We start from the raw sequence: 17,612 nt of genomic DNA, 5'->3' as shown, positions 1-17,612 counted from the left end.
CCTCTGTCCTCACTAACAGCATCTCTAATATCCTTATTTCTATCAGTTTTGTTTGAGGCAATCAAGGTTTTTTGTTTTCTTGTTTTTACTTTTCTATCTTGTTCCTTGAAATTCTTTCAGCTTCTACCAACTGTCCAATTCCAGTCACTTTAGCATTTTTTATTTATACCTTTTATTTTGAACTCATTGATGATTTATTTTCCTGTAAGAAATGCAAAGAGTTTCTATGTGCCCTTTATTCAGTTTTCTTGATGGTGATGTCTTACAAAATATCACACCTGAGTTGGATATTTTTTGATGCTATCCTAATTGGTGTTATCTCTTAAATTTCATTTCTAAGTATCTATTGCTAGTGCATAGAAATATAATTCTTTTTCCTATATTGCCCTCTATTCCTACAAAATTCAATCACCTATGTTCAATCACCTATGTTCCTAACTGACAATGAGGCCATGTCCCAGTAAACTCACTGTAATATGAAAATATCGAAGCCAGAATGCACTGGATCTACCTAACCTACTGACCATCACAGCCCAAAGCACAGTGCATTATAGAATGCTGGCTGCTTGCCCTCATGATCGTGAGTTCTGAGTTGCTGCTGCCCCCCAGGATTTCTTTTTTCTTTTTTAAAATTTCTTACATACATGACAATAGTGGAATGCATTACATTCATAATTATGCATTCACAGCACAATTTTTCATAACTCTGTATATAAAGTATGTTCACACCAAATTATGCCATTATACATGAGCTCTCTGTTTTTTTTTTTTTTTTTGCATTACAATTCTTAATACAATTTCAAGAGAGGATCCCACCATGTATTGCTAATCTGGAAAAAGATCAAAATTCAAAATTCAAAGTAGAGTTTCTACTAAGCACACCTGGGTTTGGCATTGTTGTAAAGTTGAAAAGTCTGTTGAGTCACTGTAATTTCGACCATTGTATTAGTTTTCCCTTAGTGTTGTCAACATATATACCATTTGTAAATATACAGCGTTTTTTTTTTTTCTTTCTAGATTTTATGTCTTCTATTTCTTTTCCTTTGCCTGGGGCCTCTAGTATAAAGATAAATAGAAATGATGAGAGTAGTCATTGTTTTCTTTCTGAGCTTGGAGTGCGGGGTGAAAATGTTTGCTCTGTCCCCTTTCAGTATGATGCTATTTGTACTTTATCAGATTTAGGAAAGGCCCTTTTATTATAAGTTTGCTGAGAGTTTTATTATGAACCTACTCAAAATTTATCACATGCATCTTTTTGGCATCTCTTGAAAGAATCATTTATTTTTTCCCCTTTATTCTCTTAACGTGGTGAATTGCATCAGTTCATTTTTGAATGTTAAGCTAGTCTTGAGATCCATCATTTATTTTCACTGGATTTATGTTGCTCATATTTTGTTTGGGATTTTTTTTGCAGTCTGTTTATGAATGAATTTGTCCAGAAATTTTCCTTATTTTCTAATTTTTCTTTATCAGGTATTCAAAGTAAAGTTATGCTGGTTTTATAAAATGACTAGGGCAGTGTTTTCTATTTTTATATCTCTGGGGGACTGGGTGTAATAATTTATTTAAACGTTTGCTACAGTTTTCTGGGGTAGATGTCTTGGCCTTGAGCTTTGTTTATGAAAATATTTTTGTTTCTATTTGCTTCCTTAATTGATGGTTTTAATTTCTTTAATCGTTATAGAATTAGATTTTCCTTTTTTTTTGTCTGTGTTTTTTTTTCTTGAAATTCATTCATTTTCCACAGTCCAATTTGAAAAGAAAATTGCCTACATGTCATCCTCCAAGGCACTTCCCAGGCTGCGTTTTCTTACTGTTTTCTAGAAGTCAGGAAATGACAAGAAATGAGCTTAAATCCGTCACCCCATTTTGGACCTCGTCACTCACAGTGCTTAGTTTAGGGACGGTTTAGAGACCCAACATTTTCATCCCCTATTCTTAGTGAAATTTCTTTTTTTTCCCCCCTCTGGAGATAAATCCTTGTGGGGAACCCTTCTAAATTGTTTGGAATTTTATTTTCCTTTGAATCCCAAAAGACGCTACTCCCCAAATTAACTCCTTATAACGAACAATGATACCAGAGATCTCAAACCATATCAGGAATTTCCTGGGCATCCTGAAAGCAATTCTTGGCTTCCTTGGTGGCATGCAATGGAACCCTCTTCAGATTCCTTTGCTAATGCTTGATGCCTCCAGGTGCATCAAATCAGAGCATGTTTAGAAACAGAGCTGTGAGGGGACAGGGAAAGGAGGTGCTTGGAGGACAGTGACACTGGGTGGACTTTTGGGCTAATAAAGAAAGTTCTTCCCCCTTCTGGACTGTCAGGACTTTAAGGGACCATAGAGAAAACATAGCCCAAGCCTCTTATTAGACAAATGGAGATACTACTGCCCATGGCATGATTCATCCTGGTCACAAGTGAGTGACATGGGACTAGGGCCAATGGCTCAGATTTCCAACAGCCAAGGCTGACTGCTCTCAGTGCTGCAGGATACCCACCTTACTCCTTCACCCCAAGCCCTTGCCGCCATGTTTCCTAATCTATCCAGATCTCTAGCCTTAGGGCGGATGTTCCTGCTTCTCTCCACAGCCGATTCCTCTCTTTGTGCATTCACCGTCTTAGGCTCTTTTCACCAAAGGAAGAGCTACGATGGTCAGTGGGCCATGCTTTCTCACTTGGTATTGGGTTTCCATGCCAGGAAACTATCTCAGAGCCCTGTGCTGCTTTCTTCTCTTTCTCTTTGTGGGGTAAGAATGAGGTGTAGGCTCTCTTCAAGTGGCTGGTTGGATAAGTGGATTTAGGAGTCTTCCTGGGGCCAGATTGCCTTCTTAACTCTCAGCTTCAGACATAATGAAATAGACAGCTCTAAGGTTCACTATTGGACGGTAAGGAGAGGTCTTGGAAAACCTTAGTGTGATGTAATAAATGTTTACTGAGCTCCTACCTATGCCAGGTGCAGGGGTTCTTCTCTGAACATACCAAACAAGGTTGTCCCTGACCTCATGCATCTTACATTTCAGCAGGGATAAGTGCAGTAAATAAGAAAACAAATAAGTAAACAAGATATGACAGATGCTGATAAGTCCCCTGAAATGAGACATACAGTGGTATAATAGAAAGGAACTTAGTGAGGTGGGGTATGGGGTTCAATTGAATCTGAGCCTGAAAAATAAGGAAAGACCATCCATGAGAAGGGCTTGGAGGAGAGCTTTCTTGAACTTGGAAGCAGCAAATCTAAAGTCCTCAAGATAGCAAGGAACTTGAGTGCTCCCAGAACCTCACAGACTATGACAAATGTGGGCAGAGAACCAGGAACAAGGGCGAGTGAGGCACAAGATGAAGTATGAGCAAGGAGAGTTGCTGGATCTTATGGGGTCTCCAGAGCCATGGTGAAGGAATTAGATCTTATTTCAAGGGTGTATCAGGGTTCTCTGGAGAACTAGAACCAATAAAATATACAAAATTATAAGTAGGGATTTATTAGATTAGCTTACACAATTAGAGACTGAAAAATCACACAGTAACTATTGTCTGTCTGCAGGCTGGAGAGCCAGGGAAACCAGTATCTGCTCAATCCAATAAGCCAGAAACCCGAGAAGAGGGACCAATTATGCATCCCCAGCCTGAAGCCAAAGCCCTGGAAGCCTGCTGGTTCAAGTTGTCATTCAAATGCTGAAAATCTGGTCAGATGTCCAAGTCCTACAGCAGCAGTAACAAGTTTTTGAACTTGTTCAAGAAGGGTCAAGAGTACATGCATAAGAAAAGGGCCAGGTGTAGTGGTGCACACCTGCAATCCCAGTGACTTGGGAGGCTGAGGCAGGAGGATTACAAGTTTGAGGTCAGCCTCTATAACTTGCTGAGAATCTGACTCAAAATAAAAGAAGACTGGGGATGTGGTTCAGTGGTAAAGCATCCCTAGGTCAATCTCTATCTCTCATCTATCTATCTATCTATCTATCTATCTATCTATCCATCCATCTCTCCATCCATCCATCCATCCATCCATCCATCCATCCATTCATCCATCCATCCATCCGGGTCCCCAGTCTATTGGATGGTGTCATCTGCATTCAGAGTGGGTCTGGGTCTTCCCCACTCAGTTTACTGCCCCCCCCCTCCGGGCCGGCCTTCTCTGGAAACACTCTCACAGACACTCCACAACTGTGCTTTCCTAGCTCCCTAGACATCCCTCCAGCCAGTCAAGTTGACAACCCAAATTAATCATCACAAAGGGAAAGAGATATTTTAATTTGAATGTTGACAGGACCCAAAGATCACTTTGGCAAATGGAATCACAACTGTGTGGCGGAGGTTGGTAGTCATTCCCCAGCACTTCTATCTCTCTTAGCTGGTCACATGAACACCCAGCTGAAGAGGATAGTCCCAGATTCCCTGGTCATTTGTATTCCAAGGATTGGAACGTGGATGGAAATGACAGCTGCAACTTCTGATCATGTGCTTAAAGGGGAGGTGTGCCTCCTCTTCCGTTCCCCTTGCTCCTTGTGGCTGGCTAGAGGGGGGCCTGGTGGTAGGAGCTGCCTCGAGATGGAAGCCTCGTATTGAAGATGGCAAAGCAATGACTGGATGGAAACGGGGTCACTGATGGGGCGAAGCTTCCTCCTCAGCCCCAAGTCACTGACCTGGATGTTTGAATGAGGAATAAACTTTTATCTTGCTTAATTTTTACAATACTTGGGTCTCTTTTATAGTGGACACAGTAGTTTCCTAACAAATATACTAGATTATAGTGGGACTTGGCTCAGGAGGCAGTAAAGAATGAGGAATCTAGTCTTCCCCTGGTTTCTAGACCCTTGGAAAAAAATATCATTTTCACCACGGTGGCTCATGGCTCAGAATTTGGCAGCTACTTGGTATCTGTTTCGTGAAAAGTTAATGAGTTATGACCATTCCCATTTTGTCATACACCATTTTTGATGTCACCAGGCTATTGACTCTCCAACTGGTGGGATCTCTACATAAAAAGGTTACATTTCCCTCAATAAGTGCTTTACCTATGCTCTGTATAGTCTTCGCTTCCCATCTCATAAGAGTAACCTTATTTTCATTACCTTGGAATCTGGTACTTTCTGTTGTGACAAATCCATTTGATTTTAAATTCCACTCTCATGCAAATGAAATATCATCTTCTTCTTTTTCCTAAATGCAGTTTCAGGCAGGGGTCATATAGAGTGGCTTTCTTTTTTTCTTCCTCCCTCTTTTGAATGGCCGTCACTGCTCATCAATAGGCAAAGATCCTCTCTTCTCAACAGGCTCCCACATTTAGCTCTCTGTGGGGCTCATGAGAGTCCTGGGCTCTCTGGAGGAGAGGGCCTTTTTGCCTTTTTCAGTGTTCCTATAAGGCAGGTCTGGGTTTGGCTTGACCTCTCATCTCTGCTCAACTCTTATCAGCAGGGACATCTGCAGTCTCCTGCCTCTGGGGATGTCTGCCTTGGCAGGCAGCCCTTATGGGTAGGGCACAGTGGATGGGTCCAGCTCAGTTCACTTCATCCACAGAGACCACGGACTATGCATGGGACTGATAATGGGTAGGCGTTCAACGGCGGGATGAGATGCAGGTCCTTTCTTGTTTCAGGCCATCTCAGTGATCCCTACCCAACTCCCCACTCTCACTTTGACTTTGGGGTGGGGAAGGGAGATGAGGGAGTTCTTAACTTACTCAGATATGGGGGTTCATGGAAGTTGATCACAGCAGGTCCTGTTCTGCCATCTCTTGCTGGTCTCTGAGGAAGTGCCTGCTTGCCCCCATATTGGTGGCCCTGTTTAGAACAGGAAGAAGTTAGCAACTCTTTTTCTTCAGTTTTGAATCTTGTTGCCAATTCTGTGTGTTTTAGTCAGCTTTTTCACTGCTGTGACTAACGGATCAGAGTAGCACAACTGTAGGGGAGGAAAAGTTTATTTGAGGGCTCTCGGTTTCACAGGTTTTAGTTCAGAGAAGGCTCCATTCCTCTGGGCTTGAGGCATCATGGTGGGAGAGGGTGGTGGAGGAAAGCTTCTCACATCATGGTGATCAAGAAGCAGAGAGAGAGACTCCAGCTCCATATACAAAATATATACTCCATAGCCATGCCCCCCATTAACCACTTCCTCTAGCCGCACTCCACCTGCCTCTGATTAGCACTCAGTTAATCCCATCAGGGACTAATTCACTGATTAGGATAAGTCTCTCAACAATCTGATCATTCCTCCTCTGAAACTTCTTGCATTATCTCACATGTGAACTCTTGGGGGACACCTCATATCTAAACCACAGCACTGTGATAACAGGGAAGCCAGATATATTACTGTCACTCTTATTAACACACATCATTAACAATATCAGCTGCATCACTAGAACCAGTGAAGTGGCCCCATCACCATCCCTGTCATGCCCATTGTTACCACAGCCCTGTGGCCATCCCCATAAGATCACCTCCTCAGATACCATCACCATCTCCGCCATCATTGAACTTGCCATCTGTAGGAGCTAGGGAGTACTAGTTGCTCCAATGAAAGGACCACCGAATGTCCAAATACAATAGAAATTTATTTTTCGCTGATGTAATTGTCCAAAGCAGATGCTCTTCGATGGCAGGAGACTTTCTGCCATACAATGATTTGGAACTTAGTCTCTCCTCTACCTTGAGCCTTGCTGTTATCTGCATCTGGTCAAAAGAAGGGGAAAGAGGGTGTGGATGGGCACATCTGCTGCTCAGAAACTGTGGGCTGGAAGTACACACATAATTTCTGTGTGCTTTCCTTTGGCAGGAGCACAACCACTTGGATATGCCTAAGTAGAAGGAAGTCTGGAATGCACAATGCAGCTTAAAATGAAACAGAAATTTTGGTCAAGAGGTAGCAGTCTTTGCTAGGCTGTCTTCCCAAGCTTTTCCATGATTTTTCTCTGTTCCTACACTATGCTAGACTATGTTGTGTGATGGCTAGAGACTATGAAGTTTCTATCCTCAAAGGCCTATGAACCAAGTAAATAGCAGTATGAAGCAACATATGTTGACTTTGATTATATTTTTGGATAGCTTGTATTGTCATGGTTCAGAATATGTAGAGGGGATTGAGTTGAATCTTGGAAACTGCATAGAATTTCTTGGGCTGGATGAACGTGGGGTTTGAATTGGAGAGGGGGGTTTGTGCAGAGGAATGGCCAGAGCATAGGCCTGAGGGGGCTGAGCCTGAGTATGATGGCAGAGAGAAGCTCAGCTGCTTGGAGTAGATGAGTTTGAAGAATATGGAAGGATAAGCAATTGGGTTGGAGCCAGAATGCCAACTGCTTTTGTCTATATACGTTTTCAGAATTTTAGATGCATACTGAAGTTCTTGCTAGCAAGCAACAGAAACCTATTCTAAGTGAAGCAATTGAATACGTGCCTTTTCCCTGCAAATCTCTAAGTAAGCTGGAAGGTTAGTGGACTGATCTACAGAAGTAAAGGAAGGGCTGATGGGCCAACTGCTGGGTTATGGAAGCTAGTGGTATGGAAACCCAGGGCATTGCCTTCAATGACTTCCTGCTACTGTATTAAAAATTCACATCCAAGGGAGAGAGCCTTGTGAGTCTCCTTGGGTCAGGAGCCTTTGGAATCAGTTGCCACAGTTGAGAGCTGTTTTATTATGGGAAGTGCCCCCCACTGCCCCCCAGCCTCCACCCAGAAGTGTGTCTTACAGAAGACACATCCTAGGTCTCAGTAGAGCAGTGGAAAGAGCTTATGCTTTGAAGGTAATTATTCCTGGGCTCAGATTCCAGCTCCTCTGCTGCCCAGCTGGTGAACAAAGCATATGAGTTGTCTAGCTTTGGAACCTTAGTTTTCTCATAAAATAGACACTAAAAATATAAAAACTGTCTGTGAGGATCAACTTAAAAAAATGTGTGTGGACGGCCCTGGACAAGGTTGGCATAGTGTGGGCTCCCCACCCTGTGTGTGTTTCCTCCAGCTCTGTGACATCAAGGGAGTGGAAGGACCTTGGAGCACTCTCAGCTAAGGGCCATCTTCCACATGCCCTCTCCCAGTTTCACCAGAGAGAGAGACATCCCCACCACCTGTTGCTCAGCTCTACAGCACAGGTGGGAATGCCTGCTGAGAACTGCTATGGAGCTGGAAAAGTAATTTCCAATTAGGAGCCCTCATTCATTCTTGCTACATTACACTCTGCATTAGTCAGTTTTTTTTTATTGCTGTGACCAAAATAACTGACAAGAACAACTTAGAGGGTGGAATATTTATTTTAGCCTTCTAGTTCAGAGGTTCAGTCCATGGTCAGCTGGTTGCAAGGCAGAATTATCATGGCAGAAAGGCATGATGGAGGAAAGTTGCTCAGATCATGACAGCTGAGAAAGGGGGTGGGGCGGGTGGGGGAAGGGCCAGGACCAGAAATAGCCCCCAAAGACCTCCATCTGCCTATCATTTTCACCACCTCCTAGTAAGCCCATTCAAATTATTAATCCACCAAATGGATTAATCCACCAATGAGGTCAGAGCCCTCATAATCAATCTTTTCACTTTTGAACATTTCTGCATTATCTAACACATGAGCTTTTGGGGGGAATGTTTTGGATCCAAACCATAAGACTCTGATTTTAGCCAAATGCAAGCCAGGGAGAGCAGGGTGGGGCTTGTCCTGTCCTTGGCTCCGAGGATAATTTGGGCTGACTCAGGCTGGCACCCAGAATGGCAGTCCTCACCACATGATCCTCCTCAGGGCAACAAATGCTTGAATTTTGGTCCAGAAAGGGAGGAAAAAGAGGAAGATTGGAGTAACAGTATTAAGATTCAGGTTTGAGAGGTAAGTGGGAGCCATGGAGGATGGCGTTCTCATGTGAGGGGCTGGGACGAGGTAGTGGGGAGCAGATGCAAGGGTGTGGAATTGCACTCCTGAACTCAGGAAGCCCTGGCTCCAAGTCTCGACTCTGCCACTTACTAGCTGGTCACCCTAGCTGGACATGTGACCTCTTGCAGGCTTAGTTTTATTTTTTTTTCTTTAAATTTGTGAAGTAGAAGATAATACTCCCTACTTCATACCGTTGCCATGGAATTTAGTATCTGTAAAGCGGTGACAAGCGATACCTGCTCTGTAAATGTTGGCCACTATTGACCTGATGGGAAGGGCCAAGCTTAGGAACTGGGTTTCTCAGTCTCAAGTTAGCTTTGGTTTGTGCTTTTGCAGGGCTGAGTGGGCAGGTTTGCATTTTTTGAGTTTATAGTCAACAGAGGGATATAAAGAATTTTTAAAAAATGTCAAAGGCGAGTTGTTTAATGGGTACAGAGTTTCATTGTGGGAGACGAAGAAGTGGTTGTTGGTGATGATTGCACAACCATATGGATGTATTGGATGCTACTTAAAAGTGGCTAAAATGGCCAATTTTATGTTATGTGTGTTTTATTACAAAAAGGAATCCAGAATTTACACTTGGGTAGCATTCACTCTGGGTAGAGCGAAAGGGACTGGCTGATTCACAAACCTCATTGCATTCTCTGTCCCCATCCAGCCCCATGAGGTCTCATCCTGGTGAGGAAAGACCACTTTCTGTTGGCCATGCTCCCTGGAAGCCTTATTAAGACAGGCTTTCAGCCTGGGGGCTGCTCTTACGGTGCCAGCTGTCTCCTCTCTAGAAGTCCTTGATTTATGAGGAAAGGGCCTTGTGCTATTCTCTCAAATCCCCTTGGCAGTCCCAGAGAGCGCCAAGGGCTGGCTGCTCTTCTTGGCCCTGGCAGCCCGGGCTGGTACAGCCACAGCCTTGGGCCTCACAGCCAAGCTTCCCTGGCAGTGGAGGCCTCTGTGGCCGGCTCCCATCCAAGAATAGGGGGGGTGGATGGTGTTGGGAATGCAGGCCCGGCAGGGAGCTCTCTGCAGTACTTGCTCTGCTCAGCAAGGGGGAGGTAGAGCCCCACGCTTGACTCTGCAGCCTATGGATAAGCTGCTTCTGGTCTGGAGCCAAGGGAGGCTTGTTGGCCTGACAAAGTCCCTCTCATTCCTACAGGGCTCCCAGGGCCAGGCCAGGCCTTGACACTTGGGACCCTTGACACTTGTTCTCTATCCATTCTTATTTAACAAACCTCCCCCAAACTGGGTGGTTGCTTAAAACAACTTTCTGACCCACACGATGCTGGCTGGAATTGTCATTGCAGGAGGTGCCAATGGCGGGGTGGTTCACGATGGTGCACCGCATGACTGGCAGTCGGTGCTGGCTGCTGACCGGAGCTCATTTGGCACTGCCAATTGCAGTTAGTGCCCACCCGTGCCCTGTGGCTGCGTTCCCAAGACTGAGGGTTCTGGGAGGGAAGAAGTGGCAGTTCCACTTTCCAGAAGACTAGGCCCAGACAGCCAGAGCATCCCTGCCCTGGAATTGTGATGATGTCCAAGGTCAGTCCTGACTCAAGAGAAGGAAAACCAAATGTCATTCCTTGGTGGGAAGAGTGATGAAGAACTGGTGGCCAAGCAATTCATCAAACTGCAATTCCAGTTACTTGGGAGGCTATGGCAGGAGGATCACAAGTTGAAGGCTAGCCTGGGCAACTTAGTGAGATCCTGTCCCAAAATAAGGTAAAATAAATACTAGGGATGAAGCACTTGCCTAGAGTGCCCAAGGCCCTGAGTTCAATCCCCAGTATGGTGAAAAAAACTGGTTGCCATCTTTTATCTATCTTAGATGTTGATGCCTCTGGGCCTCGGTTTCCCTGTCAAATAAAGTCATATAGCCTGACAAAGATCCAGTGTAAAAGAAGCTTGCTTCATGAGATTTAAACAGACCTCTAAATCTCTCAAAGAGAGTGTTAGAAGCAAAGAACAGGCTGATGGTGGGGCTAAGGCAAGGAGTGTGGATGTTCTTGATTCAGTGGGCTCAGAGTTGGCAAGAGTGAAGTTATCTTTTCCGGGGAAGGAAACCCAGGGTGTGTGCTCTATTTATCTTTCCACTAATCTTCAAAATGACCCTGTAAGATGGGTAAAATTATCCCCATTTTACAGACGAGGAAACTGAAATCCTGTTAGAGACCCGTGGGCCTCACTCAACTAGAGAGAAGGAGGGGTGACCTCTGAACCCAGAGATGGCTCTCTTTGGAAAACTTGTGCTTCTGCCACTGCACTGTGCTCCTCGGGAAGCAAAGCTATGTTGTTTGTAGCTCAGGAATCTTAAGATCACAAGGACAGGATGATTTCAGCATCCACAGGGCCCTTCCAAGCCTCTTCTGGCAGGTAGTAGGGGTGATCAGGGAGCTGGCTGGAGGCTTCAGGAAGGAAGAGAGCCAAACTGAAGAAGCTTCAGGGAGTCAGGAAGGAGAAACCGAGGCTGTGAGCAACTCTGGGTCCTAACCAGATAATGGAGTGAAAGGGATTTCATGACAGGAGCCAGAAGGCAGACAGAGGACATCAGGAACAAACTGAAGGGGCTTCTGGGCAGTAGGAAACAAAGTTGGGAGACATAAGCTGTCCATCCTTCCATGTTTCTGTCCATCCTTCTGAATCACCCCATTGGCTGTAGACAGGGTGAGCAGCAGAAGCATTTATGGAAACCCAAGGAAGGACATAAATGTTTGCACACCAGGACACAGGGCAGAAAGCAGGGGACCCAGGATATAGCTGGACCTGATTTTAGAGAGGATGGGCCCAGGTCTTGGGCAGCTGCTTCCAGAGGGGGTGTACCCTTCCCCATAGTGTCAGGAACTCCAAGGCAAGGTCTGGGGTCCCCAGCCCTACTTCCAAGGTGTGAGGGCTCTGACAATCCTCAACTCTAAGCATGTGCAATTAAGGAACTATGACTGAGGCTGTGACCATGACATCATGGAGAATAACATGAGCCTACCCTCGCTACAGGAAGTTCCAGACATGAGAAAGACAGAGTGGAATTCACAGCATATGGGATTTGGGTTCATCTCAATTCGAAAAAGGCTTTCTTCCCTTGAATCTTAAGAGCACAAGGACAGGATGTGCTTGTTGAAGGAAGATGCCTTTATTGTATTGGGACATGCATAATTCAGATAAGGCAGAATATATTGTTATTATAATAGAGCAGCTTTGTCCTTGGGAATGCCTGTACACTGAAATGATCTCCTTTGGGCAAATGAACCATGAGTATAACCATTGCTTGGAGCAAGGGAACAGGACCTTACCACAGAAGAATTGGAGAACCCCCAAACTCAAATTCTCAGATATGAGATGACCAATAGAAATGTACTTTTCCTCCAAGTTCTGTTGCCCAGAGATGAACACTGCTGTCATCTTCATGGGTTCCAGAAAGTTTCTGCATGTGGATATTTTTCTCAAGGCTGTAGGCGGCCTACCTAGTGTACAAGATTGTCTCCTGCTCTTCTATTATCGTAGCCCTCACAATTACTATGAGATGTGGAAGACATTTCTTTTATTCTATTGAAATATTGAGTTTCACAGAGGTTATGTATCCTGCCGAAGATCCACAGCCAGTGAATAGCAGAATCGAGACTCCAATCTAGGCACCAGGTGCTGAACCTCAACTCTTTCTGCTCTGCAGCCTGCAGTAAGAAACAGGGCACCCCCTGGAGTCTCGTATTAGGAGACACAGAGAGTTTGGACTCCCAGTGGCTCCTCCTTTTCTCACATGCAGGAGTTGCATGAGACCAGACATTGATGGCTTGAGACCTGTGTATCTTAGTCGTTCATGGTGAAGGGGGTGTCTGTTCATTGGTTCCAATGTAGTTTAGAAAGGCAATAGCTATTCCATCGGGCTTCCTAACAGGGTCCTTCTTTTCTTTCCCTTTTGGTTAAAGGATCTGGTCTTCAGGTTTCCTCCAAATCACAGGGATTGAAAGGTAGCATGAGCTTGACGAGTGAGAGCATCCCAATTGCCTGGCCTCAGTGACTTGTTCAGGAACATGAATTTGGTCCATCCAACCAATAAGAGTATTTCCCCCGGATTTTTCTCCTATCAATGGTGAGAAAACTGTCCCTTGGGGTCACTGTGCTGGAAGGATATACTCTGGGTTGCCAACAGCAACTCCCCACAATACAGAGGAAGCTCTTTATCATGGGGAGATGGGACTGAAGGAGTAGGTGGCTAGGAGATGGCAAAGAGGGATGGCTTACATCCTGGATTCAGTCATGGGGATGCCCTCCTCTGTACTCCCACTACATGAGTGAGCACACTCCTTTCATGACTGAGCAAATCCATGCAGGCTTCTGTCCCTTACAATCAAGAGTCCTGATAAGAATAGGGTCATTAGTTATACCTAACAAACACCTAGTCAAACTAACTCACGCATATTGGTGAGGTCTAGGGAAGTATACTGGATTGAAGAACAGGAGGTGCTATTATACATCCTTGACCTTGCAAGGAACAGGGAGTCAAGGGAAAATCTTTGTGTCATCTTTCTTTCTTTCCTTCTTCTGGAGTCCTAGGTCTCTCCTCTGCTTCACTCTGGGTTTCGGCTCTATTCTGTTTTCTCTCTGTAGACTAACTTCTTCGGTGATTTGTTGGACACTCCCATACTTAAGCTTATGTCGGGATTTGGCCAACTTTGGTGCCCACTGTGGCCTTGATCAACACAGCCTAGTACTCCAGCCAATCTGTCTTTTGTGTGGTGTATTGATGACATGGACCTGGGAGGATAGCAGAAACATGTCCACTCCTGGGCCAGAGGTCGGAGGTCAATGGGTACAGTCATGGCTGCTTAGACTACCTCTTCAGCAGGTACCATGAGTGGAGCAGTTTCTCTCAGTGGGTGTGATAAGGAGGCAGCCAGGGCATGGTTGGTGCTGGATGGCTGATATCCGATATCATGGTGACTTGGGAACACTGGATGCCAGTCCACTCTCCCAGATTCCCCTGTAGTCAGAGGTCCTGTGTCCAGTGGTCCTGTGGCCAGCAGAGGTCTAAGCATTCTGCAATGCTTTCTTCTGCCCTGAAAGGAGATCCCCTGTAGTTCCCACCCTAGCATTTTGTCTTTCTTTTGCTACATGCTGCTCTTCCCACACCTCCACTTCCATGACTGGGATTCTAGTGTTCCATGCCTCCATACTTGAAGCTTTGTCCTCCTAACACTCTCTGTTCTAACATCACCTTCTCCTTCGTCACTGGGAAGAGCAGTGTTGTGCTTGTTCCTCATTGTCATGTGTGGTGAGTTCAACTCTTCTTCTCTGTGCTCCCCAGGCCTTTCTTGCTTGAAGAGTATTTATGACATTGAGTTACGAGTACATTTTTTCTTTGCCTGTGTCTGACTCTAGGCAGTAGTTTAGCATGATGCCATAGTAAAACTCTGGAATAAAATAAAGTTCCTGGGTTTAAATTCTGACCTCACCACTCATTAGCTGAATACCTATGGTGAGTGATTCAACATTTCTAAGTGTTATTTCCTAATTATGGCACCCACCGTAAACACTGAGTAAGACAACATATAGAAAGTGCAGAGCACTACGCCTTTCTTGAAGGAACAGTGTGTGAGATTCCTCTTTGGCTTCTCAGTGTCAAGCACGGGGACTGTTATATCAGGGGCTAAATATACTTTGTTGAATACATGAATGTTTAATTCAAGTAATAAAGCTCTAAGGATGGATTGTTGAATACTGGAATAGAAGGGGATGCTTTGAAGATGAAAATTCTTTCCTAACTGGTTGAGAATTAATGATGCACAAGACACCTCATCTCCTTTTCTTTCCTGGGTCCCGTATCATGAGATTTCCTTCTCTGTGGTTCACAACAAAGGGTGGTTTGTGGTTCTGGTCACAAAGGGGTTGGTAGTAGGAGACTTACTATCTGCATTAGTTATCTTTTGCTAACTAATGTTAATGGCTTAAACTCACCAATTATTATAACAACATTTCTGCAGACTTTGTTGCTTAAAATAGCACAGGATTACTAACTCATAGTTTCTGTGGGTCAGGATTTTGGGTTCCCTTTATCTGGGATGTCAGCAAGGCTGAAACAACTGTGTTGATCATGTCTAGGTCTTATCAGTTTCTTGAAGGCTGATTGATGAAGGACCCTAGTTCTGTGCTAGCTGTTGCTGTCCACAGACTGCCCCCAGTTCTGTGCTACATGGCCTCTCTGTAGGCAGCCCATAGGATGATGGGTTGCTTCTTCCAAGTCAGCAGAGGAGAAGGAGAGATGGCAATAAAACAGGTATAATAATTCTATGTAACATAATCACACACAGTAGTCAAGACACATGACCTTGAAAATCCCATCATTTCTGACACACTCTATATGGCTAGAAGTAGGTCACCGATGATTCCCGCAAAGGGAGCAGAATCACACAGGAGCATAAACATTAAGAGGCAGAGATAACTGGAGGGCCACCTAAGGGTCTCTCTGCCACACCATTTCACATTGAACAGGTGCAAAATGGAACAAACTATTTGAAGCAACTAGTTTCAGAATCAAACAGAGGATATCACTGGACTGTGAGCCACGTTTATATTTGCTTTCTTCTGCAGGGCAATTTCCAAGCCAAAGCTTAGGAGAATAGAGCTAAGTAGAAGGTGGCAGGCAGTCTTGCTGATCAGAGGAAACAGAGATTAAGATTGGTGCTGCTAGGTGGCTGGAATTTGAGGAGTAGGGAACTAGAAAGAAGGGAATCAGAGAAATACCAGAAATCCCCTAGGAGTTTGGCAAAATCTCAACTTGCTTCTCTTAAGTGAAAGACTCTGAGAAGCCAATAACAGCTGCTGGAGGACTATAGCAGATTGTTTTTTGTAAATACGGTCAAACAATATATGTTATCCCACGTTCTTAAAAAATGTGACTTTGGCATGCTCCCCTCAAAAAATGAATTCCATTCCTTTTCCCTTGATGTGCTGTGACCGTCTCAACCAGAAAGGCACAGCAAGGTGATGGTGATTTATGAGGCCGGAAAAAAACAGGACTCTAAACCTTCATTCTCTTCACCAGGATGCTTGTATTTGGAGCTTTGAGTAGCCATGTAATCATTCTGACCACCCCAAGGCTTCGACAGTGTGAGACAGACAAGCCACAGAGAGGCTATTGATACTCTGGTCAGCAGTCCTGGACTTCAGCCATCTGACAGGTTAGTACTTCAATTGTCCAGTGAAACTCAGCATTTGAATCTTTCCAGCTGAGGCATGCAGTGCTGTAGAGTAGATAGAAGTCAACATTGCTCACTCTGGATAAATTTACTACCCAGAATCCAATGGCATAATAAAATGGAATTTTAAGTTGTTACATTCCGGAGGCAATTTGTGACATAGCAATGGAAACCAGAATATGAAATTAGAGTTTTCTGATGTTGCAAAGTGCTGGGTGAAACACTGAAATTCTGACCCAGGCAGAGAAACCTTTTTGAACACACTGGGCATTTATTAGAAATCCCAGAAAGGTCACGTATAATATAGAGATTACATCCCAATAGGGAAATATTCTGAGATTAAAAATAAACCTGAAACCAATTCTTCTTGGCTAGTAATTCAACTGCCTAATAGAACAAAACTTAGCACTATGATTTGTAGGCAGAATACAACCTAGAATTTTTAAAAAGTACTATCAACAAGGTCTAGCGTACGATAAAAATAACCAGGCTTGCAAAGAAGCAGGAACAAAGTTAATGAAAGTAGATTAAAATATGGCCCACAGAATGGAATAAGCAAAGAAAAAATATAAAATAACTAGTACTTTAAAATTTATTTACAAAGTAGAAAAAAATGAGTGAATGGGTGGAAAATGTCATTAAAGAAATGGGAAATTTTAGTTTTAGGGTTAGGGAAAAAATGGAAACTTGAGAAAAGAAGTTTTAGAAATAAGTATTCTACTACTAAAAAATGCTTTCCTTGAAATTAGGAATACTTTGGTTAATTTAAAACTGGACTGGACATGACTGGAGCAAGTATCAGTAAATCAGAAGCAAATCAATAGAAATTACACAAACTCACAAATAAGCAGAAAAAAGAAAATAAAAAACCAAAGCAACCAACTACAAGAAGAGTGTTTAAGATCCATCAGACAATGTCAAACAGTTCACCAGATGAACAGCTAGTATCTCAGAAATAGAGAGGAGAGAAGAGATATTTGAAGAAATAATGGCTGAAAGTTTCCAAAATTGATGAAGAACATCAGCTACATACCAGAAACTCAGACAATATAATGAAGGAAAAATAGCACATGATTGTCAAACTTCTGAAAACCGAAGATAGAGACAAAATATAAAAAGCCATTGGTACGTGCATTTTTAATATTACATTTGGAAAAATGAGGGCTGACTTCTCATCAGGAACAATGGAAGCAGAAGACAAAGATATAACTTCTGTAAAATATTGAAATTTAAAAAAAAACCCTGAAAACCAAGGATTTTATATCTGGTAAAATGTTCTCTAAAAATTAAGAGAAAAGATGTTTTTTAAAAAGACGAAATAGGAGGCAATTTGTGGCTATCTGAATTGTGCTACCCAAAATGGCAAAGAAAGTTCTTTGGGCTGAATATAAAGGATCCTAGATGTAAGGCCAGATTCACAAATAAAAAATGAGAGCACTGAAAATTTCAACATGAAAATAAATAGAAAAGAGTATTTATTTTTTTTTCTTAAACCATTATTGAAAATTTAAAAACAATAAAAATTAAAATTTGTGATGGGGTTAATTGTGTGTGTGTGTGTGTGTGTGTGTAATGTGGACAACAGAAGCAC

At 43.5% G+C, this 17,612-nt stretch overlaps 1 long non-coding RNA gene across 2 annotated transcripts in view; it reads left to right on the top strand.

Moving 5' to 3' along the window:
* The window catches only part of LOC107136786, a 60,440-nt gene that overhangs the window by 9,681 nt on the left and 33,147 nt on the right, over nucleotides 1-17,612 (top strand). For both annotated transcript variants that reach the window (XR_007350869.1, XR_001502766.2), the window contains exon 2: nucleotides 15,868-16,003. This is a non-coding gene — a long non-coding RNA (uncharacterized LOC107136786). The remainder of the gene's footprint in view (nucleotides 1-15,867; nucleotides 16,004-17,612) is intronic.

Source organism: Marmota marmota, unplaced genomic scaffold (genome assembly GCF_001458135.2).
Source record: "Marmota marmota marmota unplaced genomic scaffold, marMar, whole genome shotgun sequence".
Taxonomy (NCBI): domain Eukaryota; kingdom Metazoa; phylum Chordata; class Mammalia; order Rodentia; family Sciuridae; genus Marmota; species Marmota marmota.
The sequence above is the reverse complement of the archived record's forward strand: the minus strand, read 5'-3'. Positions and strand labels throughout refer to the sequence as shown.